The sequence below is a fragment of the Alosa pseudoharengus genome, unplaced genomic scaffold (genome assembly GCF_046254945.1).
Source record: "Alosa pseudoharengus isolate Yale_2024_CS ecotype anadromous, Long Island Sound unplaced genomic scaffold, YU_APseudo_1.1 YU_APseudo_1.1_scf_4, whole genome shotgun sequence".
In the NCBI taxonomy this organism is placed as follows: domain Eukaryota; kingdom Metazoa; phylum Chordata; class Actinopteri; order Clupeiformes; family Clupeidae; genus Alosa; species Alosa pseudoharengus.
Window position 1 is genome coordinate 625,416 of NW_027468774.1, and position 19,585 is coordinate 645,000.

General features: G+C 44.0%; 1 long non-coding RNA gene across 1 annotated transcript in view; it reads right to left on the bottom strand.

Annotated features, from left to right (window-relative positions):
* Positions 1–19,585, bottom strand: part of LOC143102366 (uncharacterized) — a 44,996-nt gene that overhangs the window by 2,634 nt on the left and 22,777 nt on the right. Inside the window, exons 4-11 of the long non-coding RNA XR_012982580.1 lie at positions 17,718–17,777; positions 17,014–17,083; positions 12,698–12,756; positions 11,234–11,273; positions 9,116–9,161; positions 6,263–6,400; positions 1,086–1,182; positions 720–847 (exon numbers count right to left, since the gene is read on the bottom strand). This is a non-coding gene — a long non-coding RNA (uncharacterized LOC143102366). The remainder of the gene's footprint in view (positions 1–719; positions 848–1,085; positions 1,183–6,262; positions 6,401–9,115; positions 9,162–11,233; positions 11,274–12,697; positions 12,757–17,013; positions 17,084–17,717; positions 17,778–19,585) is intronic.

Genomic DNA, 19,585 nt, shown 5'->3' on the forward strand with positions numbered 1-19,585 from the left:
GCCACAGACTATGAATTATTAAAAAGATATGAACTTAATATGAATTACAAAATATATGAATGTATTGAAACATATGACATGATGCCATCTCTTTAGGTGACTGTCTTTTTTGGACAGCTCTACTATAATGCTTTGAGAATGACCTCAGTCAAAGCATTTTCACAAATAAAGTAGGCCTACTTTGATTTTCTGTAATCCTTGTTTACCTTTGATTATCCTTTTTAATAAGCATCAAGCATCAAGATTATCAGTGTGATTTTGGTCTTACTAACCTTAATTGCCCTAAATTTAAACTATTTTTGCAATTTTCACTTCCTCCCGCAATTTCTCCACAAGAAACAGCTAAAATCACCGCAACTTCCATCCAGGCATTTTAGGTCGCAACAGTCTCAAAAAACCTCGCGAAATCCTGGAGGGATTGATTTTCTACCTACTGTATCCCTTACTGCCACTGGGAAAAAACCGACCCATGGCCTCAACTGACCCATGGCCTCAACTGACCCATGGCCTCAACTGACAACCAACAGGAACCAAAGCTTTTTTTTTTATGCCCAATGTCATTGCTGCCTCGACGGCGGTTCCATATTAGAACCAGGTTTCAGTTCAATATTAAAACCAGGTTTCGGTGCCCAACCCTAATAAGGCGGTTCCATATTAGAACCAGGTTTTGGTGGCCAACCCTAATAAGGAGAGGAGAGGAAAGAGGAGAAAAGTCTTACGGCTGGGGGTCCTGGGAGAGGGCGGGGCTAAGGAAGAACGGACACTCCAGGGAGCCAATCAGCTTGTCCAGAACAACGTAGTTAGCAGAGTCCGCAGCAAATCGCAGATGCTGCTCACACGTCACATGCTACAAGGATACACACACACACACACACACATTACAGATAATTAAAGCAGATGCTGCTCACACGTCACATGCTACAGGGATACACACACACACACACACACACTTATGATGCTGCTCACACGCCACATGCTACAGGGTTACACACACACACACACACTACAGATCATTAACACACACACGCAGATGCTGCTCACACGTCACATGCTACAAGGATACACACACACACACACACACTTACCTGCTCCTGGTCGGTGAAGGCCTGCTGGCAGCACTCACAGTATCCAGGATTCTTCCTGCGGGGCTTCAGGGATGGAGTGGCGGCCTGCTCTGCACTGCTACACACACACACACACACACACACACAGCAGTCTATCAGCATGCCAGGGGCACAAACAGAGGCCTTTCTTTCACCTCCAGGTGCTGCATTTGGTTCTCTGTGGAAGGAGATGCTGCATTTCTATTGGTTCCCTGTGGAAGGAGATGCTGCATTTCTATTGGTTATCGATGGTTTCTCCTAGGGTGACCAGACGTCCCGAAAAATTCCGTACAGTCCCGAAATACAAGCAGTTATCCCGAATCCCGCCCTTACTGTCTGATACACTAACCACACACACACACACACACACACACACACACACAACCCCAACTGTCTGATACACTAAACACTATTCATCATGGTGGTTGGCTGATCATTGCCTGCAGCAGTCCTGTATCTTTGTAGCATAGCCTACTCGCTCAATTGATAACATTACTCGCTCGATTGATAACATTACTCACTTGATTGATAACACTACTCGCTCGATTGATAACATGACAACATTACTCGCTCGATTGACAACACTACTCGCTCGATTGATAACACTACTCGCTCGATTGATAACACTACTCGCTCGATTGATAACACGCCTACTCGCTTGATTGATAACATTACTCGCTCGATTGATAACATTACTCGCTCGATTGATAACATGCACTGGCAATAAGCTCACTTTGAATAGATAACACGCACTGGCAATAAGCTCATTTTAATAAGCTCATTTTTAATTGATAACAAACACACTGGTAATAAGCTCATTTTAATAAGCTCATTTTGAATTGATAACACACACTGGTAATAAGCAAAAACGAGTGTGCAAAGAAGTTGCAGCCGTGACGACAGGGAGAGTGTAGGCTAACCACACACACACACACTGCAGCCGCGAGGACAGGGAAAGTGCAGGCTAACCACACACACAAACACACACACACACATACAGCAGCCGCGAGGACAGGGAAAGTACAGGCACGAGGAGTGATAGGTTGTATAGAAGGTCTGCCTCGAATGCAGGCTTGCCCAAAAAAAAGGCCTGTGGTTTGCGCACCCTACAGTAAGTAGGTCTTAGTGAGTTAGGAGTCCTCTAGACTTCTTTTAAGCTGTCTCAGAGGTGGAAAGTTGCGTTCGTTGGGGGCAGGGCCGGATTAACAATTCATAGACCCTTGGGAACAAATGTCTGATGGCCCCCCCTGCCCCCCAGCCAACGTGAATCGGGCGGTCAGTTAATAGGCCTATCGTGAAGATTTGTATTGCCATTTAAGGCACGAGCGCATCTGTGAGGCCAAGCCTCACCAAGTAGCCCGTTTGTTTACAACTAACATTACATTTAATTAAACTGCTTATAGGCTATGCCGAAATAGTTTCAACATTTTGAATATCAGTGTCGGTGAATTAGGAAATGCCTTATGGCTGAAAGCTGCTTGGGATCCCCCCTGTCAAGCAATAACCATACAAAAAGTTAAAAACAGATGACATGATGCGCGTCACTGACATAATGCGCAAATAATATAGCCTAGATATTCCAATATATTCGAATACATGTGTTTATTTTATAGGGGATATTCGAACGTCATTTTTGAGCAATTTTGACAGCCCTAGTCCACTGTAGGCTACGCCAATAGTCTATTAACACCTTCCACCTAACCCCGGTGAGTGGGGGTCGCTATAATGCATGTGAAATAGCACCATTGAGTAGCCTATGCGAAATAGTCTTAAAATCGTTCCGGTGTTGTGTGCCTTCTGGTTTCTCCACCTACTGGTTTCCTTGCGCGTGCATGCGCTGCAGCAGTTGTCAGACATTCGCAAACAAGTTGTTTTAGGCGGTTTGAAGTCGCTTTTCATACGCCATGAGCGCTCGGCTACATTACAGCCACTCGGACAAAAGACATATAAAAAATATATTTTTTGAAAACTAGCATTAAACTGGATTCGATCCCGCAAAAGCAACACACGCGTGACTCTCTCCATCCTGATTCCCAACTCTTTGAGCCAATATGTTACGCGAATCAATTAACTATTGTAGGCTACCATTAATTAATAACGTAGGAAACACCCAGGTAACATGTTGTCCAGGCTATCTGAAACAAGGGGTTGCCTCTCATCTACAACAACTGGTTACCTTGGGCTGCTACAGTCGTCAGTGCACTGTGCACAGTAGGCCTATGCTACTCTTTGTGGTTGATCAACTAAAAATAAAAGATGTATTTGGTGATGACGTTATTGTAGGCCTATAGTAGACCTAAATTCTGAGAAATTAAATGGTACGAGAAACGATCTACATAGCGCACCAGACCGCGATGTCTTCAAGGGTTGAATGAAGGGAGTCAAACATTCTTCATTTTCGAATGTCTTTGTCAGGGAACATCTGACTTTTAAAAACCATAGGCCTGGTAGTCGCTCAAACAAGGAGTTATAAGATAAAGGCAATACCATTTGTGTAACCCTAATGCAGTTCAGTGAAATAGCAAGATACCATCAGAAGCCAACAATCATAAAGCACAGTGCGCGCACTCTCTCCCCTGCGCATGAAGCTGTCTGCGTATTGTAGGCTAGATTTGCGTGAGTTCTTTCTATCTGCTTTACTTTTGTGAGTTGCGACCACCTAGGCTATGTTATAGACGTTCTATGAGGTACCAGTGTTTAGCTGTGTCACAAAACAATAAGCTTTGTCAGATTACTTTTAAAATGATATTCAGGGCTATATACATTTTAAACATTCAGGGCTGAAAACCCGACAAAGCCTTCGTTAATTCTTCAGGTGGGAAATGTCAGGAATTTTCATACGAGAGATGCTCTCATTGGTGGTTAGTATATGGAGTAGGGAATTAACAGCAACATATCCAATCACATTATGAGAGATTCTGAATTTAACATAAACTGCGATGTTTGATTTTAAATTAATATAAATTTAGCCGGGACTGTAAGCTGGCACACGTGGGTGCTCGATGTTTTCAGTGGGTGCCCGAGAGACGGAGCACCCACGGTATCGGCGCCTATGACAAGCGTATCTCGCAGTTGCATCCATTACAAACAAACATGCAATGTGAACGTCTGGGATTGGGGAGAGCACTAAATGCTCTTTTGAATAAGCACGAAGTCAAGCCTTTTAATGAAAAACACTCTTTAATAATAATAAAAAAAAAAATGCTAATGAAGTAAACTTGTGACCATCAAATATAGTTTATCGCCTGTAACTCCGTGATAACAGGACGTAACAGGAAGGCATATGGCTGAGCAACGGAGGTTAATATGCTCTATATTTTGTCCAAATGATGTCTGTCTATCATCGTTGCAATCGGAGAAAACCAGAATGTTTAATTTGTCCTGCGTTTCTCCTACGGCTGCAAATGGGATTCACTCGCCGTTAACCAAATATTTCTTTATTAGGGCAGGGCAGGCATATTTCTGGCTATTAAATTATTTCTAAACCAGTCTGCTGAAGTCTGTAGTGAAGTCTGTGTAGGGTTTTCCAGCTCCATTTCTTTTTACGAGACACCCTGCTCACTTGAGACCTCTGCCGGTTGTTGCAGCGTCACTGGGAAAATACAAATTAAAGTCGCGTGATGCCAGCGCGCGGACCTCGAGGGAAGCTGGCCAAGTCGAAGCACTGCCCACTGTAAATGTGATGCAGATAAGCTTCCTCAGAAGATACTTTCTGCTGTTCTTGTTCTAAATTATGAGATGATAAAGAAAAATGATATGAAAATGCTTGTGTATTTTGCTAAATGATATGAAAATGCTTGTGTATTTTGCTAAATAGTTTTGTTGCATGAAATGTTGTATATTGATTTCTTTTTTCTTTTCACTTTTAACTTGTACCATCATGTGCTCTATCAATCAGGGGATCTCTGCTAGTCATGTGAGCTACTTGATTGACCTGCTTTGAAAGAGTGTAAAACGAAAAAACAGTTTTGAATCGCTCTGATTAAGGCCAACTTGGCCGAAATGAGTAGGCATGTTTAAGTAGCCAAATAAGAAAATACAGTTTTTATATGCATCCTTCTTGAGTGCCTCGGATTTGTCTTAATTTTTTCATTATCAAATGCTTCCAATCAAGTCTTTGTGTCTTTTGAAAAACAAATTATAAACACAATGATATGCATTTCTATAATGTTTATAAACACAATGATATGCATTTCCATAATATTTATCATGCCATAAAATAACAAAAACAACACACCAGTCTCTTATAGCCTAGGCCTACCTATTTAATAATTATTTAAAGAATTGGATACTATAAAATGGAAATAAAATGTTATATTAAACACATGTTAAGAACTGTATTGCACTTGGGGGCCCTATTATATGTATATGTTTTTATACTGTATTAAAACGTATAGTTTCTGAATCGTATCCTATTAGTATATGTTTTTATGCTGTATTAAAACGTATCGTTTCTTAATCGTATCCTATTAGTATATGTTTTTATGCTGTATTAAAACGTATCGTTTCTTAATCGTATCCTATTAATTGTATATGTTTTTATGCTGTATTAAAATGTATCGTTTCTGAATCGTATCCTAGCTTATGTTTTTATACTGTATTAAAACGTATCGTTTCTGAATCGTATCCTATTATATGTATACGTTTTTATGCTGTATTAAAATGTATCGTTTCTGAATCGTATCCTATCTTATGTTTTTATACCGTATTAAAACGTATCGTTTCTGAATCGTATCCTAGCTTATGTTTTTATACCGTATTAAAACGTATCGTTTCTGAATCGTATCCTATTAGTATATGTTTTTATACTGTATTAAAACGTATCGTTTCTGAATCGTATCCTAGCTTATGTTTTTATACTGTATTAAAACGTATTGTTTCTGAATCGTATCCTAGCTTATGTTTTTATACTGTATTAAAAACGTATCGTTTCTAAAACGTATCCTAGCTTATGCATTTAGAAATGTACACCGTGTTCCAAATTATTATTAGATATGTATCAAATCGTCTTATAAAGGAGAGATGCACATCCCTAGTGTGTGTGTGTGTGTGCGTGTGAGAGAGAGTGTGAGTGTGTGTGTGTGTGTGTGTGTGTGTGCGTGCGTGAGTGTGTGAGTGTTGTGTGTGTGTGAGTGTGAGTGAGTGTTGTGTGTAGTTACCCGTTTTCTGGTGGCCCTTGCTGATTGGTGCGTTTGGGTTTGTGGGAGGGGCCAGTGGGCAGTTCAAAGGGGCTGAAGCGACTCCTGTAGTTCAGCTCTGGCAAACTCAGAGACTGGCCATACAGAGGCCTGTACCTCCTACAGAGAGAGAGGGAGGGAGAGAGAGAGAAAGAGAGAGGGAGGGAAGGAGAGAGAGGGAGAGAGGGGTTGGGGGGAGGGGGTCAGTCAGGGGTTTGTATGTCCTACATTCACACACACACACACACACACACACACACTTCATACTGGACCTGCTACTCAACCAGTGAGAACACACACACAGGCATGCACGCATACTAACACACACGCCCACACACATACAACAAAACACACACACATACTCCAACACACACACACACTCACACTAATGAGCTGTTGAAAGGCTGTTCCACTGCCCCCTGGACTGGCCATTAGCTAATGAGATCTACTGTAGAACAGTATACAGCAACGAGAAGAGGAGGAGAGAGGGGAGAAGATGAGTGGGAAGAGAGGAGGAGAGGAGAGAGGAGGAGAGGAGAGAGGAGGAGGAGAGGAGAGAAGAGGAGAGAGAAGAGGAGGAGAGGAGAGAGGAGGAGAGAAGAGGAGGTGTTGCACTAGCATAATGAATACGTGTTGCACTAGCATAGGGATGCACGATATATCGGCGGCCGATATATTATGAGCCAATAAGTAGAAAAATGAAAATATTATTATCGGTCCGATAACAAAATTCTGGCCGATAATTTGCGCCAATATTTTTTAAAGTCCTAATTTAGGCCTACGTCTGGCTACACTGAGCTAGCCTACTTGAGCTTGGTTGGCTATACTTTTTCCTCAATATAATGTCAGCGGTGTGAATGTATTTCACCACTCTAACATAATCTGTGGAATAAGTTATTAAAACCTTCGGGGCTAACTCCTTTCATTTCTGCTGCAGCAGGTTGTGCGCAACAGAGTAGACGGACATAAGATACATACTGAGGAGTTGCAGCTTTATTCAGTTACCCGCAGTTGAAACTAAACCTAAGTTTCCCTCACAAACTCTGATTTGGTCGCTATACTGTAGCTTATTCCAAGATGAGTCGTTTATGAGCGTTTAGTCCTAAATGAAAACGATTCAAACTCTCTAGCCACTCACTCGCAATTCACTGACGTCAGGTTCACTTAAAGGAACCGTATGTAAGATTGTGGCCAAAACTGGTACTGCAATCACTTTCAAATTACTGTAGAGTGGTGTATCCCCCCCCCCCCCCCCCGACTGGCAGAGCTGGTAACCCGGATGCCGAAACACTACTGACTTCGTGATTAGTAGACAGGTGGAGGGTGGCACGTCAGGCCAAAACACATGACAACATCAACATCAGTTGAGGGCTGCAACTTCACTTTTTAAATGACAATATCCTGGCCGGACTACTGTTGTCAGTGATATAAGTATTTGAAATGAACATGATTTCTTAATGTCTAGTGACATATCAGGTCCATTTTATGATTAATTGAAATACATTTCTTACATACGGTTCCTTTAAAGGAGCCACACATACTGTAGGGCTAGGCTACTGTTATGTTGTTGACTGCCGTACTATTGAGGACTATTATGAGTTCTGTCCATCAATTGGTGGTAGGTAAAATTACTGCAATAAAATTATGCTTATTAAATGCTTTCCCCAAATCACTTTTCACAATTTTTTTCCAAGAGTAATATTGTCGGTTATCGTATCGTTATCGGCCACAAGAAACCAATAAATATCGGTTATCGTTATCGGCCCTAAAATTCCATATCGGTGCATCTCTACACTGGCATAATGAATACCTGTTGCACTAGCATAATGAATATGTGTTGCACTAGCATAATGAATATGTGTTGCACTAGCATAATGAATACGTGTTGCACTAGCATAATGAATACGTGTTGCACTAGCATAATGAATATGTGTTGCACTAGCATAATGAATATGTGTTGCACTAGCATAATGAATATGTGTTGCACTAGCATAATGAATATGTGTTGCACTAGCATAATGAATACCTGTTGCACTAGCATAGTGAATACCTGTTGCACTAGCATAGTGAATACCTGTTGCATAATGCTTGCACACAGTCACAGTTCTATCTACCGTTTTCTTTCCGCTGTCATCATCAGGCAAATTTGAATCCCAAATGTTCCCACACCAGACATATGCGACGCTGGCGCATCCTCCAACTCCGGCCTGCCTTCGGCATCTCATCGTTATCTCATCGTTATCTCTCCCACTAGCCATTTCTACACGTGACCCGCAGCACTCCACACCTCCACTTCCACGCAAAAGGGAGACAAAAACTGTCTGAGGTCACATTACGCATGCCATGAACCGTCAAAACCGTACAATGCACACATGCCCCCAACCCACCTTACGATGCACACATGCCCCGAACCGAGACAAGCCAACCGAACAGTTCACATTTTTTTCATGAACCGTGCCAACTGTAGTGTGTGTGTGTGTGTGAGAGAGTGTGAGTGTGTGTGTGAGGCGCAGAGATGGAGGTGAAGAAAAAGGAGGGGGAAAGAGGGAAGAATAGAGAGGGAGGGAGAGAGAGAGATGGAGGGAGAGGGAGAAAGAGAGAGGGACAGAGAGAGAGAGATGGGTGGATGGAGGGAGAGAGTGGGATGGAGGGAGAGAGAGATGGAGGGAGAGAGAGATGGAGGGAGAGAGAGGGGGAAGGAAGGAGAGAGAGGGATGGAGGGATAGAGAGGGAGAGACAGAGAGAGAAGGATGGAGGGAGGGGGGTGGAGAGATGGAGGAAGAGAGAGGGGGAGAGAGGGATAGAGGGAGGTAGGGAGAGGGGGATGTGCCTGACCTGCTGCGGTCCTCCACTTTGATGAACGGAGTCTTCAACGCTCCAGCTGCACAATCAAGAAGCGCAACATTAGGACACACACACCTCTCAAACATACGCACACATCTCTCAAACATACACACACACACCTCTCAAACATACGCACACATGTCTCAAACATACACACACACATCTCTCAAACATACACAAACATCTCTCAAACATACACACACACACCTCTCAAACATACGCACACATCTCTCAAACATACACACACACACCTCTCAAACATACACAAACATCTCTCAAACACACACACACACATCTCTCAAACACACACACACACATCTCTCAAACACACACACACACACACATCTCTCAAACATACACACACACATCTCAAACATACACACACACACCTCTCAAACATACATAAACATCTCTCAAACATACACACACATCTCTCAAACACACACACACACATCTCTCAAACATACACACACATCTCTCAAACATACGCACACACATCTCTCAAACACACACACACACATCTCTCAAACATACACACACATCTCTCAAACATACACACACACACACCTCTCAAACATACATAAACATCTCTCAAACATACACACACATCTCTCAAACATACACACACACACACCTCTCAAACATACACACACATCTCTCAAACATGCACACACACATCTCTCAAACATGCACACACATACCTCTCAAACATACACACACACCTCTCAAACATACACACACACCTCTCAAACATACACACACATCTCTCAAACATACACACACACGCATCTCTCAAACATACACACACATCTCTCAAACATACACACACACCTCTCAAACATACACACACATCTCTCAAACATACACACACACGCATCTCTCAAACATACATAAACATCTCTCAAACATACACACACACATCTCTCAAACATACACACACATCTCTCAAACATACACACACACGCATCTCTCAAACATACATAAACATCTCTCAAACATACACACACACATCTCTCAAACATACACACACATCTCTCAAACATACACACACACACCTCTCAAACATACATAAACATCTCTCAAACATACACACACATCTCTCAAACATACACACACACACACCTCTCAAACATACACACACATCTCTCAAACATGCACACACACATCTCTCAAACATGCACACACATACCTCTCAAACATACACACACACCTCTCAAACATACACACACAGCTCTCAAACATACACACACACGCATCTCTCAAACATACATAAACATCTCTCAAACATACACACACACATCTCTCAAACATACACACACATCTCTCAAACATACACACACATCTCTCAAACATACACACACATCTCTCAAACATACGCACACACGCGCACACACATCTCTCAAACATAAGCACACACAAACACATATTTCTCAAACATACACACACACACACACACACACGTGCGCACACGCGCACACACACACACACACATCTCTCAAACATACACACACACGCGCACACACACCTCTCAAACATATGCATATGCACACGCACACACATCTCTCAAACATACGCGCACACACACCTCTCAAACATATGCATCTGCACACACACACCCATGCTAGGATAGCTACTTCATTCATGTCAATGGCCCATGCTAGGATAGCTACTTCATTCATATCAATGGCCCATTCTAGGATAGCTACTTCATTCATATCAATGGCCCATGCTAGGATAGCATGCTAGGATAGCTACTTCATTCATGTCAATGGCCCATGCTAATGCTAGGATAGCTACTTCATTCATAGCAATAGCCCATGCTAGGATAGCATGCTAGGATAGCTACTTCATTCATTTTAATGGCCCATGCTAGGATAGCATGCTAGGATAGCTACTTCATTCATGTCAATGGCCCGTGCTAGGATAGCTACTTCATTCATATCAATGGCCCATGCTAATGCTAGGATAGCTACTTCATTCGTGTCAATGGCCCATGCTAGGATAGCATGCTAGGATAGCTACTTCATTCATGTCAATGGCCCATGCTAGGATAGCATGCTAGGATAGCTACTTCATGGCCCATGCACACAGTGCAGCTGCAGTACCTACATTTGACCACACGTCTGGCAGGCACATCAGATGCTTTGGTCTGTAGAAACAAGAGTTATACAATTAATTACTCTCTGACAGTAAACTAAATATATTTGGTGTGTGAGCAAAACAGGGCATTTAAGGACATAATCTTGGACTTTCAGAAACGCTAATAGACATATTTTCACTATTTTCTGACATTTCATTGATCAAACTAATCTATTAATCAAAGATTATTCTACTTTGAAAATACAGGTGCATCTCAAAAGATTAGAATATTGGGGAAAAGTTTTTTTTTCTTTTCGTAATTTATTTTAAAAAGTGAATTTCATATATTCTAGAATCCTTCCACATAAAGTGAAATATGCACTAATGCACTCGCACGCCACACTTGAAACATCACCACCCAGGTGAGTTTGCAAAGTTTGAATCCGCTACATGTAGCAAAGACCAACACCCAGGTGAGTTTGAAAAGTCTGAATCAGCTACATGTAGCAAAGACCAACACTCAGGTGAGTTTGCAAAGTCTGAATCAGCTACATGTAGCAAAGACCAACACTCAGGTGAGTTTGCAAAGTCTGAATCAGCTACATGTAGCAAAGACCAACACTCAGGTGAGTTTGCAAAGTCTGAATCAGCTACATGTAGCAAAGACCAACACTCAGGGCTGGATGTACAAAGAGAGTTTTTCTATGTGCAATAAAATAAAAAAAGGCAAATAAAATGTAAAGTTTCTATGTGCAATAAAATTAAAAAAGGCAAATAAAATGTAAAGTTTCCTGGACACGTGTGTGTGTGGTGGCCATTTCCTGGACGTGTGTGTGTGTGTGTGTGTGTGTGTGGCTCTTGATGCACTGACTCCTGCCTCAGTCCACTCCTAGTGAAGCTCCTCCAACTTCTTGAATCACTTTGCTTGACAATCCTCTCAAGGTTGCGGTCATCCTTGTTGCTTGCACAACTTTTCCTACCACACTTTTCCCTTCAACTCTCCATGAATATGCTTTGGTACAGCACTCTGTGAACAGCCTGCCCTTTCAGCAATGACCTTCTGTGGGTGTTAAACAGTGTCTTCTGGACAACGGTCAAGTCTGCGGTCTTTCCCATGCTTGTGGTTACTGCACCAGACTGAAAGACGTTCAGGAAATCGGCATTTCTGTACTATAATCTTGTTATTCTAATCTGCATTTTTGTACTATAATCTCGTTATTCTAATCGGCATTTCTGTACTATAATCTCGTTATTCTAATCGGCATTTCTGTACTATAATCTCGTTATTCTAATCTGCATTTTTGTACTATAATCTCGTTATTCTAATCTGCATTTCTGTACTATAATCTCGTTATTCTAATATTGAGATACTGTTTTTTTATTTTCATGAGCTGTAAACTGTAATCATTGAGATTAAAACAAAAAATGGCTTTGCAGCCCTTGTGTGTGTGTGTGTGTGTGTGTGCGTGCGTACACCGGAGGTAGTCCACTCACCTGAGGTAGTTTTTTCTGTTTGTTTCGCTCAGTCAGCAAGTCCAGACACCACATGAAATCTGACCAGTGTGTTAAAGAACGCTGCCCACATGAATCCACACCAGACTGACAGTATAAGTATATATACTCTTATGATCCCGTGAGGGAAATTTGGTCTCTGCATTTATCCCAATCCGTGAATTAGTGAAACACACTCAGCACACAGTGAACACACAGTGAGATGAAGCACACTAATCCCGGCGCAGTGAGCTGCCTGCTACAACAGCGGCGCTCGGGGAGCAGTGAGGGGTTAGGTGCCTTGCTTAAGGGCACTTCAGCCGTGCCTACTGGTCGGGGTTCGTACCGGCAACCCTCCGGTTCCAAGTCCGAAGCGCTAACCAGTAGGCCACGGCTGACACACACACACACTCACACACGCCAAATACACGCCACAATATCAACATAGAAAACCACTGTGTGGTGGTCTATGTTATGGTCTATGTTGTGTGGTGGTCTATGTTGTGGTCTATGTTGTGTGGTGGTCTGTGTGGTGGTCTATGTTGTGTGGTGGTCTATGTTGTGTGGTGGTCTATGTGGTGGTCTATGTTGTGTGGTGGTCTATGTTGTGTGGTGGTCTGTGTGGTGGTCTATGTTGTGTGGTGGTCTGTGTTGTGGTCTATGTTGTGTGGTGGTCTGTGTGGTGGTCTGTGTGGTGGTCTATGTTGTTTGGTGGTCTATGTTGTGTGGTGGTCTATGTTGTGTGGTGGTCTATGTTGTGTGGTGGTCTATGTTGTGTGGTGGTCTATGTTGTGGTCTGTGTTGTGTGGTGGTCTGTGTTGTGTGGTGGTCTGTGTTGTGTGGTGGTCTGTGTTGTGTGGTGGTCTATGTTGTGTGGTGGTCTATGTTGTGTGGTGGTCTGTGTTGTGGTCTGTGTGGTGGTCTATGTTGTGTGGTGATCTGTGTTGTGGTCTATGTTGTGTGGTGGTCTGTGTTGTGGTCTGTGTTGTGTGGTGGTCTGTGTTGTGTGGTGGTCTGTGTTGTGTGGTGGTCTATGTTGTGTGGTGGTCTGTGTTGTGTGGTGGTCTGTGTTGTGTGGTGGTCTGTGTTGTGTGGTGGTCTGTGTTGTGTGGTGGTCTGTGTTGTGTGGTGGTCTGTGTTGTGTGGTGGTCTGTGTTGTGTGGTGGTCTATGTTGTGTGGTGGTCTATGTTGTGTGGTGGTCTGTGTTGTGGTCTGTGTGGTGGTCTATGTTGTGTGGTGATCTGTGTTGTGGTCTGTGTTGTGTGGTGGTCTATGTTGTGTGGTGGTCTATGTTGTGTGGTGGTCTGTGTTGTGGTCTGTGTGGTGGTCTATGTTGTGTGGTGATCTGTGTTGTGGTCTATGTTGTGTGGTGGTCTGTGTTGTGGTCTGTGTTGTGTGGTGGTCTGTGTTGTGTGGTGGTCTGTGTTGTGTGGTGGTCTGTGTTGTGTGGTGGTCTGTGTTGTGTGGTGGTCTGTGTTGTGTGGTGGTCTGTGTTGTGTGGTGGTCTATGTTGTGTGGTGGTCTATGTTGTGTGGTGGTCTGTGTTGTGGTCTGTGTGGTGGTCTATGTTGTGTGGTGATCTGTGTTGTGGTCTATGTTGTGTGGTGGTCTGTGTTGTGGTCTGTGTTGTGTGGTGGTCTGTGTTGTGTGGTGGTCTATGTTGTGTGGTGGTCTATGTTGTGTGGTGGTCTATGTTGTGTGGTGGTCTATGTTGTGGTCTGTGTTGTGTGGTGGTCTATGTGGTGTGGTGGTCTATGTTGTGTTGTGGTCTGTGTTGTGTGGTGGTCGGTGTTGTGTGGTGGTCTATGTTGTGTGGTGGTCTATGTTGTGGTCTATGTTGTGTTGTGGTCTGTGTTGTGTGGTGGTCTATGTTGTGTGGTGGTCTATGTTGTGTGGTGGTCTATGTTGTGGTGTGGTCTGTGTTGTGGTCTGTGTTGTGTGGTGGTCTATGTTGTGTGGTGGTCTATGTTGTGGTGTGGTCTGTGTTGTGTGGTGGTCTATGTTGTGTGGTGGTCTATGTTGTGTGGTGGTCTATGTTGTGTGGTGGTCTATGTTGTGTGGTGGTCTATGTTGTGGTCTATGTTGTGTGGTGGTCTTTGTTGTGGTCTGTGTTGTGTGGTGGTCTATGTTGTGTGGTGGTCTATGTTGTGTGGTGGTCTATGTTGTGTGGTGGTCTATGTTGTGTGGTGGTCTATGTTGTGGTCTGTGTGGTGTGGTGGTCTTATGTGGTGTGGTGGTCTATGTTGTGTTGTGGTCTGTGTTGTGTGGTGGTCTATGTTGTGGTCTATGTTGTGTTGTGGTCTGTGTTGTGGTCTGTGTTGTGTGGTGGTCTATGTTGTGTGGTGGTCTATGTTGGTCTATGTTGTGTGGTGGTCTATGTTGTGTGGTGGTCTATGTTGTGTGGTGGTCTATGTTGTGTGGTGGTCTATGTTGTGTGGTGGTCTGTGTTGTGGTCTGTGTGGTGGTCTGTGTTGTGGTCTGTGTGGTGGTCTGTGTTGTGTGGTGGTCTGTGTTGTGTGGTGGTCTGTGTTGTGTGGTGGTCTGTGTTGTGTGGTGGTCTGTGTTGTGTGGTGGTCTGTGTGGTGGTCTATGTTGTGTGGTGGTCTATGTTGTGTGGTGGTCTATGTTGTGTGGTGGTCTATGTTGTGGTCTATGTTGTGTGGTGGTCTTTGTTGTGGTCTGTGTTGTGTGGTGGTCTATGTTGTGTGGTGGTCTATGTTGTGTGGTGGTCTATGTTGTGTGGTGGTCTATGTTGTGTGGTGGTCTATGTTGTGTGGTGGTCTATGTTGTGGTCTGTGTGGTGTGGTGGTCTTATGTGGTGTGGTGGTCTATGTTGTGTTGTGGTCTGTGTTGTGTGGTGGTCTATGTTGTGGTCTATGTTGTGTTGTGGTCTGTGTTGTGGTCTGTGTTGTGTGGTGGTCTATGTTGTGTGGTGGTCTATGTTGGTCTATGTTGTGTGGTGGTCTATGTTGTGTGGTGGTCTATGTTGTGTGGTGGTCTATGTTGTGTGGTGGTCTATGTTGTGTGGTGGTCTATGTTGTGTGGTGGTCTGTGTTGTGGTCTGTGTGGTGGTCTGTGTTGTGTGGTGGTCTGTGTTGTGTGGTGGTCTGTGTTGTGTGGTGGTCTGTGTGGTGGTCTATGTTGTGTGGTGGTCTATGTTGTGTGGTGGTCTATGTTGTGTAGTGGTCTATGTTGTGTAGTGGTCCATGTTGTGTAGTGGTCTATGTTGTGTGGTGGTCTATGTTGTGTGGGGGTCTGTGTGGTGGTCTATGTTGTGTGGTGGTCTATGTTGTGTGGGGGTCTATGTTGTGTGGGGGTCTGTGTGGTGGTCTATGTTGTGTGGTGGTCTGTGTGGTGGTCTATGTTGTGTGGTGGTCTGTGTGGTGGTCTATGTTGTGTGGTGGTCTATGTCGTGCTATTTAAATATTAGGGCCGTAGAATTGCGAAAGAATATAATTATGCATCGATGCAGAAAAAAATAACATGTAGGCTATTTGTATTTTAACTTCTGGAATTCGATAAGGAAATTTGAGGAGCGCACACTGCAACTAAAAATCAAAATAACAAAAGTGATACTGATTTGTGCATCTAATCAGTTTAATGGGTCCTTCTTTTCCTTTGCCCAATAGCCTACCTAACGCAATGTTGACATTAGCCTAGTGTATTTAAAATAGCCTACCCGACGCAACGTTGACATTAGCCTAGTGTATTTAAAATAGCCTACCCGACGCAACTTTAACATTAGCCTAGTGTATTTAAGATGCTGACAAAGCAGATTTTTCCATCGTGTTTGCCACCATCACAGATAACTCGTTAGTCTAGGGGTTCCATTAAATGCTAGGTAGTTAAAATGCTAGTCTAGGGGTTCCATTAAATGCTAGGTAGTTAAAATGCTAGTCTAGGGGTTCCATTAAATGCTAGGTAGTTAAAACGTCGGTACAACCTACCCTGCAGTGTTTGTGATAACGTGTTTGTGAACCTATATCAGTGTAATGGTGTTTTTTAGCTACTGAGAAGGTTGCAAGAGAAAGCCACCTTACTGCACCCAGGCGAGCGAGAGTCCAGGGTGTGTGTGTGTGTGCGGCCAGCGCAGTAAACCATTTTAAAAGCACCGTGTCCACCACGCCCAACAACTCTCATATCAGTGTGTTTACACACACACACTCACACACACACACACACACACCAGATCCCTCATAACAACACTAGAAAGGACACACACACACACACCAGATCACTTGTACCAACAGCAGAAAGGACGGACGGACACACACACACACACACACACACACACACACACACACACCAGAAAGGATGCCATCGACGAGGAGGATCTTCACTCCCCAGGAACGAGCACTGGACAGGACGTCACTGTTGCGGGAACGCTCCTGCAACACACACACACACACATCAGATCACACACCTGCTACACACACACACACACACCAGATCACACACACACACATCAGATCACACACACACACACACACACACATACACACACACCAGATCACACACCTGCTGCGGGACCGCTCCTGCAACACACACACACACACACCAGATCACACTCACACACACACACACACACACACACACACACACAAGATCACAGTCCTGCTACACACACACACCAGATCACAGTCCTGCTACACAAACCAGAACGTCACACTGTGTGTGTATGTGAAAGAGTGTGTGTATGTGAGAGAGTGTGAGTGTGTGTGTGTATGTGAGAGAGAGTGTGAATGTGTGTGTGTGTGTATGCGAGTGTGTGTGTGTGTGTGTGTATGCGAGTGTGTGTGTGTGTGTGTGTGTGTGTGTGTGCATATGAGAGTGTGTGTGCGTGTGTTTGTATGTGAGTGTGTGTGTGTGTGCATGCACATGAGAGTGTGTGTGTGCGTGTGTGTGAGTGTACATGAGGGTGTGTGTGTGTGTGTGTGCACATGAGTGTGTGTGTGCACATGAGTGTGTGTGTGTGTGTGTGTGTGTGTGTGTGTGTGCACATGAGTGCGTGTTTGTACTCACATTGTTGTGCATGGCTTTCTCCAGTAGGGCTCTTCCTCTGCTTCCACACAACGGCGCCACCTGGAGGACAGATAGTGTGGCGTTAACACACAGGATCCCGAGCTGGCGCTCATTTAGCAGGATCTCGCCCCAGAGGCTCATTTAGCAGGATCTCATTTAGCAGGATCTCGTCCCAGAGGCTCCAGAGTGCGACCAATTTGGTCGCATATGCGACCTAATTTTTCAAAAGTGCGACTAAAAAAAATCGGAGGTCGCACCGGTGCGATCAGCTATTCGAGAGAGGAAAACGTGTCCGCAATGAAACTCTCTACCTTTGGTTCAATAACAGACACATATTTGGCCAATATCGTGGTTTAAACAAATCACAGATAGAGAAGGGCGGGACCTCCCCTCTGATTGGCCGTGGCCCAGTGCCTGTGTGTAAATTTTAAAATGCGTGTGCTGCAGAGAGAGAGAGAGTGCGAAAGAGAGAGAGGTCAGTGACCCGTCAGATAAACAGTGTGGATGTAGTTGTATATGTGCATTACAGTGTGGTCACATAGGCCGAGATAAAAGTACCCTCTCCCCACTGCCTTTCGGCGGCTGGCAGCAGCAAACCGATCAGACGAGCCCGAGATGATCGGCTACGATGCCTACGATAGGCCTAATGAAACTTCCCTTCACCAAGTTCAGTCCGAAATAATTATTCATCAGAAAAATAGTTTGCACGTAAACCCGATGTACAGGAATGCCACTTGCGCCAAATTTATAGGAGTCATTGCAGATGAAAAGACGTCTTAAAATTGCGAACAATGCATACAAGGCCTTCCCGAACGAGAGAGATACAGATATCGCCGAAAAGGAGTGCGTCATTGACCGCAGTTACATGCAGGGAGTAACCCGGTTTTCAACAGCAATATTCGTTTTGCGCGAGTTGTGTAAACTCATTCTGATGGCATCAATCAATTCAATCCGGTATTTGGCGCAAACCGAATATCGCTGCTACATTTAAAGCCCGAATATTCCCTGCATGTATAACTGTGGTCATTGTGTACGGTGAATTGAATGGACACATTTAGATCGAGCATGGCAAGTCATTGCAATAGCCTATAACAGCGGTTCCCAAACTTTTTCCCCCGCGGACCACCTTCTACATCCTGACATCCTCTACATCCGGCTCGCGTACCCCCACCATCCAACACATAAAAAAGTAACTCATTCTATTGACGCATTCCAGGCATCGTTGTTTAACCCATTCGCGCTGGATGCTGCATGACGCAACATTGACCCTCCCGCTGGATGCTGCGTAGGGCAACATTGACCCTCCCGCTGGATGCTGCGTAGCGCAACATGCTTTTTATTTCATGTTTCTAGGTGCTACAGAGACTTAGATATTACATTTTGGTAGACGTTGACGATTTTTAGTATGTTTTCAGAAAACCCTCAGGAAATAAGGTAATTTAGTCTAGAATGCCATAGGATTCTATAGGCGTTTTTAGCAGGCATTTTAGGAGTAAATGGGTTAATTAGCCGCCCTACATGATAACATAATCAAAATGTGCAACTGGTCTATGAGCTCTTACGTTACAAAAAACAGTGGAGAACCACATTAGAATAGTTAGGTAGCATCTCACTGCAGACCACGCACTGTGGCTTTGGGCAGTCTGTCTCCCAATCCATCATACTTTCGCTTTCTTCGCAGTCTTTTCTGTCTCGTTCTTTTATCCCCTGCGCTCCATCTCCACCTTCATTAGTCTGCCCCCCATCCCATTCCATCGTTACCTGTGTCCTGCTCTGTTTCTCTCGCTTCTCCTCTTCGATCGCTTTAATTAGGCCTTTTGGACAGTGTCCCTGTTTTTAGCCAGTTTTCCATGTTTACGCAGCCTTCT